Source organism: Pelecanus crispus, chromosome 1 (genome assembly GCF_030463565.1).
Source record: "Pelecanus crispus isolate bPelCri1 chromosome 1, bPelCri1.pri, whole genome shotgun sequence".
NCBI classification, from domain to species: domain Eukaryota; kingdom Metazoa; phylum Chordata; class Aves; order Pelecaniformes; family Pelecanidae; genus Pelecanus; species Pelecanus crispus.
In genome coordinates, this window is record NC_134643.1 from 6220315 (window position 1) to 6236824 (window position 16510).

Below are 16510 nucleotides of genomic sequence, written 5' to 3' on the forward strand. Positions count from 1 at the left end.
ACCTCAGCTTTCTGCTTCCCAGCTGCAAAAAATGAACTCTAGGTCTCCCTTCCCTTTCAGACACAAACTAATAATACTACTGGCTAAAAGAAACTTCTTAGAGGTCTTGAAGGGTGTTGAAAGAGTCAGGAACCACTGGAAGTTCAGAGCAACTTTGCTGTTCCTGGTATGCCAGGAAGATGGCAACCAAGATAGTACTATCAGTGAAGTCTCTTAGGATTGCCTAGTAAAATACAAGTCTGTTCCAGCTTGTGCTGTAGCTTTATAACTGTTCTTTCCTGCCTGACCGATTGGAAGCAGTTTTAGCAGTCCTGGGTGCTGCAAGACATATTGTTGGTGCTCCTTAACTGACAGTAAGCATCTAACACCTGACTTTTAATTATTAACAGTTCAGTGATAGCCAGAGAAACATTGCTGTAGTTGTCTAGATGGGGAAAAGGCAATGGAAATTATAAATCATTTACTAAAAGTTATGTATGTAAAATGAGAAAACACTGCTGAGCAGCACATAAAGAGCCGTACTTAAATGGCTACTACAAAATTTGACACAACTGGAATTTGAACTGTTTCCAGTCTGTAAAAAACAACTCATGTCTGCCTCTTGATTTAAAAGAGAATCTATAGTGTGTTGATTACACTAATTACAATGCAGCTGAATTCCTCCTTATTCCTCAACCACTAGGGACCACAAAACACACTGCCTTCAGTTCTGCCTGAACAACATGCTTGACTTCAAATTATGGGCATAGTGAGATTATATTCTAAGTCATTTCATGCCCTGCATAAGAAGAATAATGAGTTTTCATTGCATAAAATCCACAGCATGAAGTCTCTTTCATTTAAGACAGAGCAATATATGATGGTGTACTGCTAAACCAGGAATAAAAGTAAAGGCACAACACCACATCAAAAAAAAGTCAAAAAGAGTACAGGTAGTTGAGAAAAGAAAGAAAAAAAAAAGGAAAAAAGCAGGTTTGGATGCTCAAGATGATCTATGGCTAAAAGAAGGGTGGCAGGAGCCTTGAAGGCTTTGGATTAATACGCACAACATATATGTGAGTGGATCGCTAAAAGCTCAAGATTGATCTTATTTCCCTAGATCTATTTGATGTGTCTCATGGCCACTGTAAAAGGTAACTGGCACATTCAGAGGCTTAGGAAGAACCCTATGAGAAACCCAGGATTATTCTTGTTAAAACTAGTTTCTTATTAGCATTAGAGTGTGAGTAGCCAGACTGAGATTCCTTTCACTCTTCTACCCCCAAAACTCTTTTCCTGTTAATCAATCTGCTCTCTCATTATATCTGTAAGCTTTGATTCATAGTTCTTATTAATTGTAACATAATGCACTACAGCCACAATACAGGATAGAAGAGGACTGTGACACAACACCAGAAAGTAGGGAAAGATTTTGAGCAGAAAGTGCTTAGCAGAGAACTGAACTTAAGGAGGAGCAATGGTCACTCATGGTAGGAAGACAAGTACTGCTCTCTTGGGAAAATAATCGTTTCCATCCCCTTTCAGAACCGTGATGTTTTCCGAGTACTGACTGGTCTGAATACTACTTGCTGTAGTCACCTTTGCCTCCAATCCCCAACTCTGTCTCTTCATATTTGTTTCTGGGCTTTTTTTCTGGGTGCAAATCAAAGGCGGTTGTCCAGGGTCCCAAACCATGAAAAGTCACCATGAAGCTAGGATAGATAGCAAAGCAATCATTTCCCAGTGGGTGAGAAGGGGTCAATCATTAGCCTCTGCCCAGGAGCCACACATTCACTGGCTAAGACATGATTACACGAAGGTTGAGCTCATGTTTAATTAATTATGATATACCTATTACACAGGCTTATGGATAGGGTTCCATGAGTTAGCCAGGCACATAAACACTGACACTATATTCTTTAAAGACTCAGTGTGAAACCACAGGAGAAAGTCCTCAGCTCCCTTTCCTGTCCTCCTGAGATTCCTTCCTCATAGTCACCACCAAAAGTCAGAAAAACCTCAGCTTCTACCCAGGACAGTAAAGGTAGCCTAGAAGACTCTCATCATGTTAATTGCCTAGACTTTGGTGAAAAACATCCTGGGACCTTTTCATCATTCCATTCTGATAATCTTATTAAAACTGAGAGTTCCCAGCTTGCAGCACACTACTTTTGTTACACCCATCAGCCATTTTACAAAAAATATCATTATTCCTTTATGCACCCTGGACATTGATTCACAAATAAATGTGAATTTATTTGATTTACAAGTAAATTGTAAATAACAGCATATAATAAAGTGTTCCACCAAGGAGAAATAATACTTAAAGCTTTTCCAAATGACAAATACACCCCCTAAGCAGACTCATGATGTAAAATGTTGTGGTGGTGTTTCCTCAAGTTGGAGAGGTGGCCTTGCCTGTTGGTAATTTTCTCAGGGTTTTCTGTATGGTCATGATAATCTTGTTGCTTTCTTCTAAGTTTTCTTCTTCAGGTACTCAACCTGTTTTGATCTGAACTTATGGTTCATTGGAACTATAGACTTAATGACTTGGAAATCTTTTTACAATGATTTGGCAAGGGTTATAAAGTGACTCAGTAGCAAAGCAGGAACAAGCACTCAAGCAGCCCTAGCTCATGGTCTTTCTCTGAGGCTCTCTGCCTGGCTTTAAGTACTTACATGACCATCATCACTCAATCTTTCTTAATAAGAGTATTTTTCATTACTATTATTTTAGAAGTGTTTTGTAATAACTCAGAAGTACTGGAAAAAAAATGTGAAATGCCTCTTTCTCCCCCCACCCCCTTTCACCCAAAATATATGTTTCCTTCCACTGCGTACAATCTGTTTCTGTGGCAGTGACTTGAGTTTCCTAGGAAACGGCTGCAGGTCAGACCTTGATTGGTTGTGTTGTCAGCTTGATTGCAGTGTTTCAGGCGGTGGGACCTGTAAGTGCAGCTCCGAAGCAAGTAAATAGGGGGCTATCCAAGAGCTTTGCATTAGTGGTCTGAAAGAAACCACACAGATGGCATTTTGGGGGAGTGTGTGACACAGGGGGCACCAGTTTGAAGACAATGGGAGTCAGCAAGGGATTAGAAAAGAGCCAAATCAAAGGTGTGGGCAGGATGGGTGGGATGGAGGGCTTTGGAGGACAGAAGTTTGGCTGCAGTGAAAACTGCCATAGTCTCATCTCTCATTGAAGGGGAAGCTGACAGTGTGGTGCTGTGGTGGTCTGGACCCCGAGTCCCTCAGTTACTGGGACCTGAACGCTTTGTTTCATCTTTGACTCTACCTATTCAACCGCAAGTTTTCTGAGGCAAATGGATATATTAATACAGTACTAGGAGGGGAAAAAAAAAAATGTTGTCCACTGTAGCATCTAGGTGCCACTAAATTAAAAGATGTAATTATTAAAAAGAGTAACTGCTTTGTATCCTGCAACATTTTGGGAGGCGGGGGCTGGGTGTTGGGGGGGATTGCCTAAAAGGGACATCGCCGACGCTGATTTGTTTATGAGTCGGAGAACAGTAAAACCGCACAGGAAGAGCACACACACTGAGAAGGAAACAGCAAAGGTGGGAACAGCAGTTCTGAAGGGCTCCCTGAGCTTTGGCTCATTTCCTTTTCCACCTGTCCAAGTACATGAATAGTGAAGAGCTTTCTGTGCTTGTATGTGAACACAGTCACATACATATTTTCCTGGTTGAATCCCATATGAAATTTCTAAAACATAATTCCAGAAATACAGAATATCCAGAATGAGCCTAATTTGCCTTGCCTTGCCTTGCCTTGCCTTGCCTTGCCTTGCCTTGCCTTGCCTTGCCTTGCCTTGCCTTGCCTTCCCTTCCCTTCCCTTCCCTTCCCTTCCCTTCCCTTCCCTTCCCTTCCCTTCCCACAAAATGAAGTTTAATTTTAAACTTCAGCAGAATAATAATGGTGTGTACTTCTGACTCACTCTGCCAAAAAAACTTCCACATGGTGATTATTTCATGTTCTGACTCCTTGATGTACTTGATAAATTCTTTGGCAAGCAGACATGCCCAATGCCCAATAACTAACTGTGAATCTACAGATTTAAAAAAAAAAAAAAGGTGTTGCTTGTTTTCCATGTGTGCAGTTTATTTTATCCCCGATTCGCAAGCAGATTTCTTTCTGTTAATTAAGTAAAAAGTACTTAGTAGAATTGATCTGAATTCAGGTCTAAAAGCACTCACTAATTCTGCTGTTAGTTTTAGGAAGCTGGTGGCAAAAAGCATCTATCAAGACAAATTTGTGGTGGATGCTGCAGGCACCACCCATGGTTAGAGCCACAGTCAAATGTCTGCAGTTTAACAGCTTGCCTGCATGTCAGCTGAGTACCAGGGACTGTAAGCATACTTCAGCCTATGGAAAATGCAAGTTAGTGTAATCCTGTATAACCTGCTATGAAAAAGGTTGAAAAAAATCACATTTTTCATTATTTTTACAGGCCTGCACAGAGATTATCTCAGTTCATCCGAGACACAGTAACCAGTTAAATTATGTTTAACAGACACAGCCCATGGTGACGGACATGTTTCAGCCCACGACGACAAATCAAACCCACCTTGATGTTTCACAAGTTAAACAGAGAAGGGATGAAGGGAGGCAAGACAGGGAAATGAGGGCACCCATCTGCTGTCACACAGAAGAGAAGCAAAAAGTTAGAATAAGGAACAAAACCTCTTGATTTTTTCACTAGTGCCCTCCCCAATGGACAGTGCTGCTCTTCTTTTACTAGTGTATCCCTCTTTTTCAAGCAGATGTACAGCTCTCATTAGAGATAATCCTCCATGCTCCCTCATCTACCATTTCCCAGCTTTACATAGATAACATTAGTTACTGTCCTTTTATTGCATTGTTCCATTTTTGTGTACTCAGAGAACTATCTGCATTACAATAATCTATGTATGTAAAATGGGATTAAGAAGGGAATTGAATGAATCAGCCAGAGTCAGACAGTAAATAATCAAGGAAATTTTAAACAGGAAAACATATCACTATAGTTATGCAGGTAACACCAACTGATGCTTTTTATTGAAACTTTCTTCATATGCAGTCTAGACAGATTAAATGACACAGAAGTTATTCTTCTTCCTTAATAATATCTTTCTCTGGAAGAGAAATACATATTCCAGGCAATGCATTTGCTAGCATCCTTTTTGTGGTACATAGAGGGAGCTGTTGGCATAGGTTTATTAGACCAATCACAGTGAAAATTTTCCATTGTTACCAAACCCTGTATAAGATTTCATTATTACTTTAAATGGAAAAATCATACCGTCATCAATATATGAATAAAAAGAATCTCATGAGTTTCATGCGCATAAAGAAGATATGAACTGTAATACAGTATTCTGCCTTTTGCTGGACATTACATTCATTAGTATATGAACTCCAATACACAAAATTTTTTTGTTGTCCAATAATATAAAATCAGGGAATATTACCTTCACAATTTATAAAGTATATAGAAACATAACGGATACATGAGACAACTGTACGTATTCCAGTGTGTATGTATATGAGACTCTCTTCCATTATCGCTAATACTTCAGGACAGTCGGAAGGCTGGGACCTGGGATTTCTGTCCTCAGCAGAGTACAGCGAGAACGCTGTCCCTGTCTCTCACTTTGCTGAGCTTCAGGGATTTTTTTTTCAGACTGCTGCTGAAGCAAGGGGCAGGCAAGTATTTTAAAGTGAGGCTTTTACCTCTAGGAAAAGTTTAGCTGCTGTTCGTTACCACTGTAAAGGCAGCAGGACTCTTCTATTCTACAGTTCTCTTTCTCCTAACGTGCACCAAAAATTTTCACTAGTTTGCCCTCAGGACTAGTATAAACATTCAAAGTTTGCAAAAACAGATGAACAAATGTACTTTATATAAAGGTGATAGTCACAGGAGCTGTCTTTAAAACTAGTTAAGGAAGAACCAGTTAGGGCACAATTTTTTTTAATAATTAAAAATAAAAATGGATCCATCTTTTTTTTTAAACCTCCAGAATGTTTTGTTAACTTTTGTTAACTTTTACGCCCATCACATTTCATTGCTGAAATTCTCTAGGTTTCCAAATTTCACTTGCAGTGCTGACATCACTAAATCATGACTATTCCCTCTGTGGTCCTAGTTCAGAAACCCCCAAACAGGAAGCTCTGGAAATGATAAAAGAGATATTAATTCCCAAGAGATGTCTGGCAAAACTGTTCAGGTATGCAGCTTCAAAATGCAAATGAACCCTGGCATTTTTAGCCAGATCAACGCTAAGACTCTTAATGCTAATATCAGAGCTGGACATCACAAAGAAATAACATTTCTACATTTTGTGAGATAGTCTTAGACTTTAGAAGCATCCTAAGCATTGAATATTTTTTCACGTTTCATACATTAAAAATGCTGCACAATAACAATGAGGTTACTTAATTTCACAGTGAGCACACAGATGTTAAGTTGTATGTACATGGTCATGTAACCATTTTTCATCTGACTTGTAAATGGATTCCATTTGGGATTGAACAAAAGGAAAGTTATTTACAATGCCCAGTCTGTGCCTGACCTCCTCTTCCTTTCAATCAGTGTGAGGTTTGACTGCCTTTGGTATAAGTAAGGAGCCCTTCATTTCAGCTCACATGTAAATAAGATTTTATTTACTGTTCAGTGCTGTGCTGAGAATGTGCAGTAGTCATCTACCTTGATGTCTGGAATAACAAAGACTACTATATGATTTTGTCTATATCTCAAATTTTATATCTATCTGGTACTTAAATTAAAGATTGCATTTCTTACTTGAGGCCTCAATTCAGCATGATACTCAAACAGAAGTTAACTTCAACGCATGCACATTCCCAGTGATTTAAATAGAACTAGCTGCATGTTTAAAGATAGCTTCACACTTTTTGAATAGCAATCTAAGCAGTTGCCTAGATTTCTGCTTTAACAAGTCCACAATATCTGAAGAACACATTTATTTATTCAGTAATTTGTTTTTTAGCCCAAGTGTTCTAAAAACATCTAAATTGGTGGATTTTTTTTCATTCCTAATACATTCGAAACTATGGTTCCTCTAGAGCAGTTTATGAAGGAGCAAAAGGGGATATTTAGTTTAGGATAGATGTACTGAAAAATAAAAAACGGAAATTTTTGTAATTCAGCCGTTTCATGTTTGGAAGAAAACTGAAAACTAATCTTAACTAAAGTGCTGTTGTTTCAGTTCATGACACTAACAGCTGCTGTAATTGTAGTGTTGAGGCAAAGAAGTTCTGCATTGTGAAAAATATATACTAAATTGTTCCTAAGTATCTCAGAAGATCTTTTTGTTGGGTTTCTTTACCTTCTGCCAGAAAACTTTTATAGTCACAGTACATTCATTTTTCATTGAACAGTCTTCTCCATAGCAACAAATCACAAAAATGCCTAAGTACTTACTATGGGAAAAGCCAAGTTACCCAGGCAGCCCGTACAAATCCTTAGTTGTCCATAAAGAGACCATGAGGTAAGCCTGAGACAGAGGACCTGAAGTGTTTCAAGACATTTACAATCAGTCTTCTCCCTCCTGGGCCTGGACAGGAACAGGTGATGATTAATGATAGACATCAGAGAATTATCTAGGAGAGTGAGACTGGATGGACTTGTCTTATCTGTGGATGGGAGATATCTCACAGGAACTGAAAGCACAATTGATAGGTTTTCACGACAATGGTAGCTAGTAAGTAGCATTGGAGACTGGGTTTTTGCTAACTTTTCTATAGTCTTTGTTAAATAAAGGGAAATCAGATGCTGATGGTGCTTTATGAAATCTTTGGACATAAGTAGAAAAGTTGTGAGCTATGGTTACCACTCATTCTGACCATTTTCTTTGCAATTTACTCTAAGTACTTTGTTTCCTTCTCTTTTCCCAGAACCCCACTTTCCCATCATTACTGTTTTATTTAATCATAAATAAAAAGTGTAAATTTTATAGAGCTGGTGATTATCTCTACACTCTGGAATTCTGGGTCCTAGTTGCAAATTCTGACCTTTATTTCCTTCACTTCTATTGAGGAAGAGCTCTTTGGGATGGGAGAGCTCACTTTCTCAGTACTGTTTCTGGCTGCTTCTTCTTAGTGAACAGGAAACTACTGGTATTGAAAGTGTATATCAGCAAAAAGAATAAAAAATCCACAGTGGATCGTGATTTTTTTTGGATGACTTATAAATTACCCTAGATTATAGATACATTTGCTGACCAGAAATGTTACACAGGCAATCATTTTACTACTCCTGCAGTGTTTTTTTACAGAAGTATGGGTATATAGAAAATTAATTGTGTCCAAGTCTGGTAGTATGCAGAGAAATAAAAAAAAAAAAAAAAATTAAAAAAATTGTTCTGGAGGTGTTTCATTGGAATGAGGCAAGATCTATAGCAACAAAATATGCAGAAGCTTTACCTTGAAGTATCCAGTCATACTTCCAATAAATGGTTGAAACCTGAAAAAGGTGATTTATAATTTGCAAAAGATGAAAATTAGACCATACAAAACTGACTCAAAGCAGAAGTTAGACAACTGGGTTGCACAATGTATATGTTACAGGTAAAAGCTCCAAGTGTAACTAGATTGGATGGGTTCTCCATTTGTAAGATTGTAAGATTTCATAAGTTTTGAATTCTGTGTCAGGATGAAACTAAACCTTTTCAAAGGCCTTTTCATTTATGTATTTTCAGGTGAAAGCTGTGGCTTTTCTTGGACTGTTGGTTTTTTTTTTGTGAGTGAAAACAATAATGAAAACCAACGAAATACCACCTCAATGCACTTACCAACCTATACTCCCAAGTTAACTCCACTTGATGTAGACCAGGGACTTGAACTTAAAATTCCTCCACACTGTATGAAATCATCAGAATATTGAGAAGATTCAGTCTCAGTAAGTCTTACTCATTTTTTCCCGTTGGAACTCTTCCACTTTGAATGAATAGTACAATCACCTCTCCTATAATTAGCTAAAGCAGTTAGACCAAAAGAAGAAAAGACCATAAAATCAATAGTTTAGACAGAACGTGAAAAAGTTTTCCTTTTTCATAAAATCTCTCTCGAAGATGCGCGGCTGGTGAGTAAATAAGGCTGGAAATGCAGATTGCTATGACGTTAAATTGGTTCTTTGACACGCTGTTTAGAAGAGGAAGTTCAAGGTGACACAAGATGTAGCTATGAAGAGGGAAAAGCAAAAAAAAAGGCTTTCTGAAGGCACACTGGCAATTCCTATAATTTATCCACCTGGATGTTTTAGTGTGGAGTCTATGAACATAAGTCCAATTGTGCACAATCAACAGCACCAGCTCTTCAAGATATAAATCACCAGGTTTGTGGTTCCCAACTAAGTGCCTGGTTTATATTATGCTTATTTAAATCAATATGCCAATTTTAAAATAGGTTTCATCATGTTGGTGAAGTCTCATTTCTTTAATCTCCCATTTATAATTGCATATCACTTTATAGAAAAGCATTCATTTTTGGATTATCTTTTGAGGCATACGCTTCAGAAAGAGCACAGATGGCCCAATAAAGGGTACTTTTGTGCTACTCCCATAGTGTAAGAGAACTCAATTGCTTAGATAGAATTTAATGAAGACTCACAACAATTTGATACTATCCCAAATAGGACAAATAAATGAGAGTAAAACAAACCAGTCATCTGGGATAGATGTTGCCCCGGCATTCCTGAATTTCAAAAAAGTTTGAATCCTGAACCAAATCTAAATCAGTAGGACACCATATGGTTTCAATCCAGATGGACACGGAAAAGGGGTCTGGGGTAGGATTCATACTTGAATCTAATACTTATGCTCTCATAGTGACTGTTGTTGGTAATAATAATAGCTATAACACATCTATCATTCAATTTTTGTCACTCTTTCTCTGTGCTACACTAAGAGTCACTGTTAGTTCAAATAATTTCCAGTCAGTTTTTAAATATTATTGTGTTAATATTCTATCATTTTAGACAAGCTATTGGCCCTGCATCTCATGGAGGGGGGTCAACAAGTTGGCTGCCCCTTCTCCTACCATCCCTCATCTTTTAAACTATGTCAGCAACAGACAAGTTTTACCATAAACTTTAATGACACTACAGCCCAAGACTCAGTGAACCTCTAAGCTGGCCCCTGGCAACATTTATGCTTGAGCTTGGACACTTGAACTTGGACACTTAACAAGTTTAACAAACTTCTAAGATGACTTCATATGGCTTGTCCTTCAGCTTTGTCCCTCCCAAGAGTGCTGTGGTAATTTGCTCAGAAGTGCAAGTCCCAAGGTACAGGAAGCCTGCAAGAAATACTCCCACAGTCCCCCCCTTTCTGACCTTCTGACCTTTGAGTTCTGTTTTCTCCATTTTCTCCTTCTATAACCCAAAATTTCAGACTTTCCTGGAAGGAGATCCAAGTACGGCTTGGACCAATTCCTAGAAACACTCTTCTTCACACACAATGCAGCACAATCACTATAAAGATGTTATTTACTTTTTATAGTTTTGCTAATAGCACATCATTCTCAAGATACATCTCCTGTACCCATATGTCCCTGAAGATTAGCCTTTGTGTTTCACAAAATCCTCGTCACTCTTGTTTTGTAATTTTAGAGGATAATTGCACTACAGTGCAAAAACTCTTCTGTTTGTACAGTGTGTTCTATATCTGTGTAGTTATAGCAGGAATCCACCATCTCTTTAAAAGGTAGGACGTTCTAAATGTTAGCTTATATAACAATATATTTCCAGAGAAATAGATTAATATATCTATTAATTATCTTTCCCTTGAATGATTTTAAATATTTGTAAGGTAAGTTAACTTCCCAGTCTTTCACTTGTTGGATTAATTTCCCATCATATGAAGAGAGCAGAACTTACAAATCTGCTCTTGATTTTTTTTTAAGCACAAGTCCCAGGTGTTTCATTTTTAAAGATGTTACAGCAATAAAAATGTTATCAAAATGTCTTTGTTCATGCTGTTATAGTTGAGGTTTTGTCAGCATTTCCATTACAAGCTCATCTTTTCCAGAGAAAATGCTCTGGTCCATTGGGTAAATAACACATGTTTTACTATGACACACACCCAGGAAAGTTAGAAATATTTGAGGATAAGATTGTTTAGGATCCTTTCTTAATTCCATACACTATATGTTGTGTTGTAATTTTTCCCCATGAATGAATAAATCAAATACAACCTGTCAGTGTTCACTAATTTCCTTGTATCACAAACTATGTTAGCATTATTTTTCGCTTAGACATTTTTAAAAGGCAAATCTGGAGTAAACATATTTCTCAATACTATCATGCATATTTATCATTAGCATAATGATAGAATTGTTTAGGTTGGAAAAGACCTTTAAGATCATTGAGTCCAACTGTTAGCCTAATACTGGCAAGTCCACTACTAAACCATGTCCCTAAGCACCACATCTACATATCTTTTAAACACCTCCAAGGATGGGGACACAACCACTTCCCTGGGCAGCCTGTTCCAACGCTTGACACCCCTTTCCATGAAGAAATTTTTCCTAGTATCCAATCTAAACCTCCCCTGGTGCAACTTGAGACCATTTCCTCTTGTCCTATCGCTTGTTGCTTGGGAGAAGAGACGAACACCCACCTCACCACAACTTCCTTTCAGGTAGGTCAGATAAGGTCTCCCCTGAGCCTCCTTTTCTCCAGGGTAAACAACCCCAGTTCCCTCAGCTGATCCTGGTAAGACTTGTGCTCTAGACCCTTCACCAGCTTCGTTGCCCTTCTCTGGATGCACACCAGCACCTCAATGTCTTTCTTGTCATGAGGGGCCCAAAACTGAAAATGATATTCGAAGTGCAGCCTCACCAGTTGCAAGTACGGGGGGACAATCACTTCCTTAGCCCAGCTGACCATGTTATTTCTGATATAAGCCAGGATGCTATTGACCACCTTGGCCACCTGGGCATGCTGCTGGCTTACATTCAGCTGGCTTACATTCAGCTGGCTGTTGACCAACACGCCCAGGGTCCTGTTCCCTCAGGCAGCTTTCCAGCCATTCTTTCCCAAGCCTGTAGCATTGTATGGGGTTGTTGTGACCCAAGTGCAGGACCTAGCACTGAGCCTTGTTGAATCTCATACAACTGGCCTCAGCCCATTGATCCAGCCTGTCCAGATCCCTCTGTAGAGCCTTCCTACTCTCAAGCAGATAGACACTCCCACCCAACTTGGTGTCATCTGCAAACTCACTGAGGGTGCACTCGATCCACAACATCCACAGCCTCTCCCTCATCCACTAAGCAGGTCACCATGTCATAGAAGGAGATCAGATTAGTCAAGCAGGACCTACCTTTTAGAAACCCATGCTGACTGAGCCTGATCACCTGGTTATCCTGTACGTGCCATAATGCTTTGAAACTTCAGCTAATCCTTAGAATTGATGTGGAAATGGAGACTTGATGGGGCCCTGAAAGACAGATTAAAAGCAAAGTTTTTGTAGGTAATTTTTGGTTTTGAGTTCTCAGTCTGGTTTTGAGTTCTCTTGGTTTTGAGGTCCCAGATGTCTCAGGCTTTGTGTTGCATTATGGCAGTACTCCAAATCATAGGCAACTTCTGGGACTCCTGCCTCAAGTGACATGACAAAGGCTGAAGATGGACTCATGCAAAAAGGAATCAGAAATCAAGAGATCCATCCTCCCAGGCCTGCACTGAATATGACACACCTCAGTCTATTAGTTTATTAGCTAAGGCTGCTTTCTCAAGAGGCAGCTCACAGACCTTTTCGATTCAGTTTACATGTTTTTCAGTCACCCATTTCTAATTCTAGACACCAGTCCCACTGTTAATAACACCACATAAGTTAAACTGAATTCTGAGCTCTTCCCCTGCTATGGGGGTGTAATCCTGAAGCTCAGTGATCTTTTGGGCCATTACCATGTCCCTGTCATATTTCCACATTCCTCCTGCCTCATCTGAACTTGCAAAAGGTCAGGTTTCTTTACATCAGCTTGAAAAATGAGTGGTTTGAATTTCACGCCTGAACTCTTCACTCAGTATTTGCTTTGAAGAACTAACACTGTCATTAATATAAGGGATGGGTGACCTCTGAGCTTAATCTCAATTAGTAGAGGAGGCCAAAGTCTTAGTAGCCCCAAGGCCTATTTTGTTGTTGTTGTTTATTAATCTCGGAATCTGTTAAGACCAACTATTTTATTGCAGTCAGGTTTGTTGTAGAAATACTCAGAAGCTACCTCTGGAACTTGGGATTCAGGTGTGCCAAAAGCTGTACAGACATACAGGAGGAGATTTTTCTTATCTGCCTTAGAAAAGAAAAAAGTTAAGAAAGTTGTTCAGTGGTTGAGATAAATAGAGATGAAAAATGGAAAGGAGTATTTTTGCCATCTCTTGCACATGAGAAAGGGTGATATTAAATAAGGTACCTTAAACCACATCGAAAGTCAGTGACAGAGCCAAAAATAATGCCCATGTCCTACCTGTAGTCAAGCCTTGCCTTAATCCAAAACTTCTTATATGTAAGGATTAAGAATATACAAGCAATGAGGTGATTTGTTTGGATCATTTAAACTCTTATGTCTACCAACAGATTGTGATTTCTTAATTTTTGCACTATTTTCAATTGTTCAAGACATGTTTTGTAGGATCATAATTCATCTGGTGTACTGATTAAAAAGACCATCCTTTGACTGTTCATTTAGATATTTAATACCAAGTTCTGTGATTAAGTGCAGCTATTTTTTTTCTTGTTTCCTTGTAACTTTTGTGAATGGACAACTCCTCTGTTTCAGGACACAGATCACTGTTCTCTTGCTCCATATTAAGTACGGAAGTCCTGTCCTAAGTAGAAGGTTGTTAAGTGGTTTTTTCCTGTGCAACATGAGGGGCGGGGGGTGAATCATGCACTGGAAGTATCTGTCTCTCCACCTCTCTCTATGAAACCACGGAGGGAATTTTGTTGATGAGCTTAAACTAGAGACCTCAGTTTTGGATGGTTACAATTCAAAGCCCGCCAATTTCTATTATACTGTGGATCATGCATTTTTCTCATATGAGATATCTTTGCCTTTCCCATCCTCTCTCTCATTACTAATAAATGGCCAAAGGAATCAATATTTTTCCAGAGGTGCACAGATGTTACGAAGATTCCCCTATCTCTAGCTAAGTTAATTTTGAGGTGCTTCAAAACAAAAAGTCCAACGAAAACTATTCATGACTTAAGTATGAGTTGTTTTTAACATTTTTCCTTAAATCCAGTTTTCTGGAATGAAGTATTTTTGTCATTGACAGTTCTTGTAAAGAGAAAGCTAATGATTTTCTTCTGAGCATAATATGCAGATAATTAAGATAATGTTTTTAGCAATCTGAAGTATTTAACTGCCTTCATACGATACAAATCTTTTTGCACCCTTCATATATTTAATTTAACTATGCAATGAAACAGTAGAAAGAAATATAGTTTGCATGATTACACAGCTACTTTCAACATTATATTTTTGAAAGTCTTTTTCAATCTTTCACTTGGTAAGTTTCTCCATGACTGGGCAATTTCAGGGTTTTTTTTTTCTTTTTCTTCCTCCTTGCTGTATTAAATGTTTGTGTCTAAGCATGAAGCTTTTGTTTTCAGTTTGTATATGTGTATAGAAACAGTGAGCTACAGAAAAATTTGCATAACTGTACATGTTCTCTGTATAATATGCATGCGTATGCTTTTATATGTGTACATTCACAAGTGCATTTGCACATAAAAATTAGAAGGGATATGTGTTCATAAAGAAGTATTTAATCAACTGTTAGACCTTAGAAGCATAATCATATAAAGCATCCACTTATTTTGAAGTTACATTGGAGAGTGGCTATTAATAACTCTTTGATAAATTGAGGGAAGCTTTGCTGGTATGAAGATAGCGGAGAGATTTGTTCTGATGAGTTTCTGAAGACTGTTGGAGAATAAATGATTTTGGGGGGCTGCGTGACTCTCCTGATGTTATTTAGAAAGAATTGCAAGGAACAATCCTGACTTTAAGATGTATTATATTGGTGAAAGAGAGGAAAAATGACAGAAACAGCTCCAATTGAAAATATTGCTTTTACCTCTCAAATATTTTGCTCTAGATCCAGGTGCACCTCATGTACCTTAGCGCACTGTGGTTGCTGACTGCTGTTTGTGAGAAGCTAATACAGGGCAGATCTCACTTGGCAGCTGTGCAAGGGCTAACATGCATCACTCAGCTGCAAGAAAGGAAGCTGCATTGAGCTGCAGAAAGGAAGGACTTTTCTGCACTCAGGTTACAGTCATTGTTTTAGGGAAGGGAGTTTTGGGTCTCAGCCTCTGTATGTTTGCTCAGAGACGTGCAATGGAGAGAAGAATGTTGAGAAACTGCTACACAAAGCTGTCATTGTCCGTACATTAGGGAAAATGCTTGAATACCAACCCTTCTGCTGTTGTACTAGAGAACCTGATGTAGAGTATGAAAATCAGTGATAATATTCCCACCCATGCTTTCTAAAAGAAGATATTTGGGATGTTTTGTTGTATTTTGTGTGTTTTGTATATTTGTGTGTCTGTATATTTTTTTTTCTTTGCAAACTTTCTAAAACATGAATATCTTCAAGGTTTTAAAGTCTTCAGTGGCTCTCTATTTCTTTTTCAATGACTAGCCATCACTCTCCTTTGGAAAGTTGAACGAAATTCTTTTTTATTTGTGAAATTCTGTTTAGAGAACTATTCTGACAGTGACAAAACTCTTGCTGTGAAGTCCTTCTCTGAGCAGTCAGACTTTTACCCTTAATGCACACACAGCAGTGTTCCTGTGGATTTCATTGTCCATTGGAAGCATATGAAAGGAATTTCATGCACTCAGATTCCTCTGAGTGCTTTTGTCATTAAAGTGACAAGCTTAAAATTAAGTATTTTTAAATAAAAATTTTGCATTTCTGAGCAAAGACAAAGATTGTTACTCCATGCCATTAACTATTAACATAAAGCTTGTGTTGGAAGGGAGAGTGTTTTGTATCTGTCAGATACAGGCTTACATATAGCTTGCTGAAACTTCAGAGGATTTTAGACCTTGTAGGTAGACTGGATTTAGAAACAGTGGAGAAATAGAGGAGTAAATTAGTGTAATTTTACCAGTGTCTGTAATATTCTAGTGCAAAGAATGCTAAAGCTGAACTCAGCATGATTTTTTGAGAATTTATATCATGTTCGGTACTTTCCACTTACATAATTTATCCATAGCTCTCTGTGTACCTTTCAGAGGGGAAAAGGAATCATTATCCGCATTTGACAAATAGGTGATATCTGAAAGCGTCCAAAGAAGTGATTTCTCCCACATTCACACAGAAAGTCATCAACTAGGGCTGAGAGTAGAAACTTTGTTCCCTTAATCTGTACAGTCTTCAGATAGACAATCACAGGTCTGTATAAACAGCCAAGACTACTTAGATTTAAAATTATTAACCCTCCTGCTGCAATTCCTCTACCAACAAAACATAGGCACAGTGTTCAACTGGAAACTGCAGAGCATG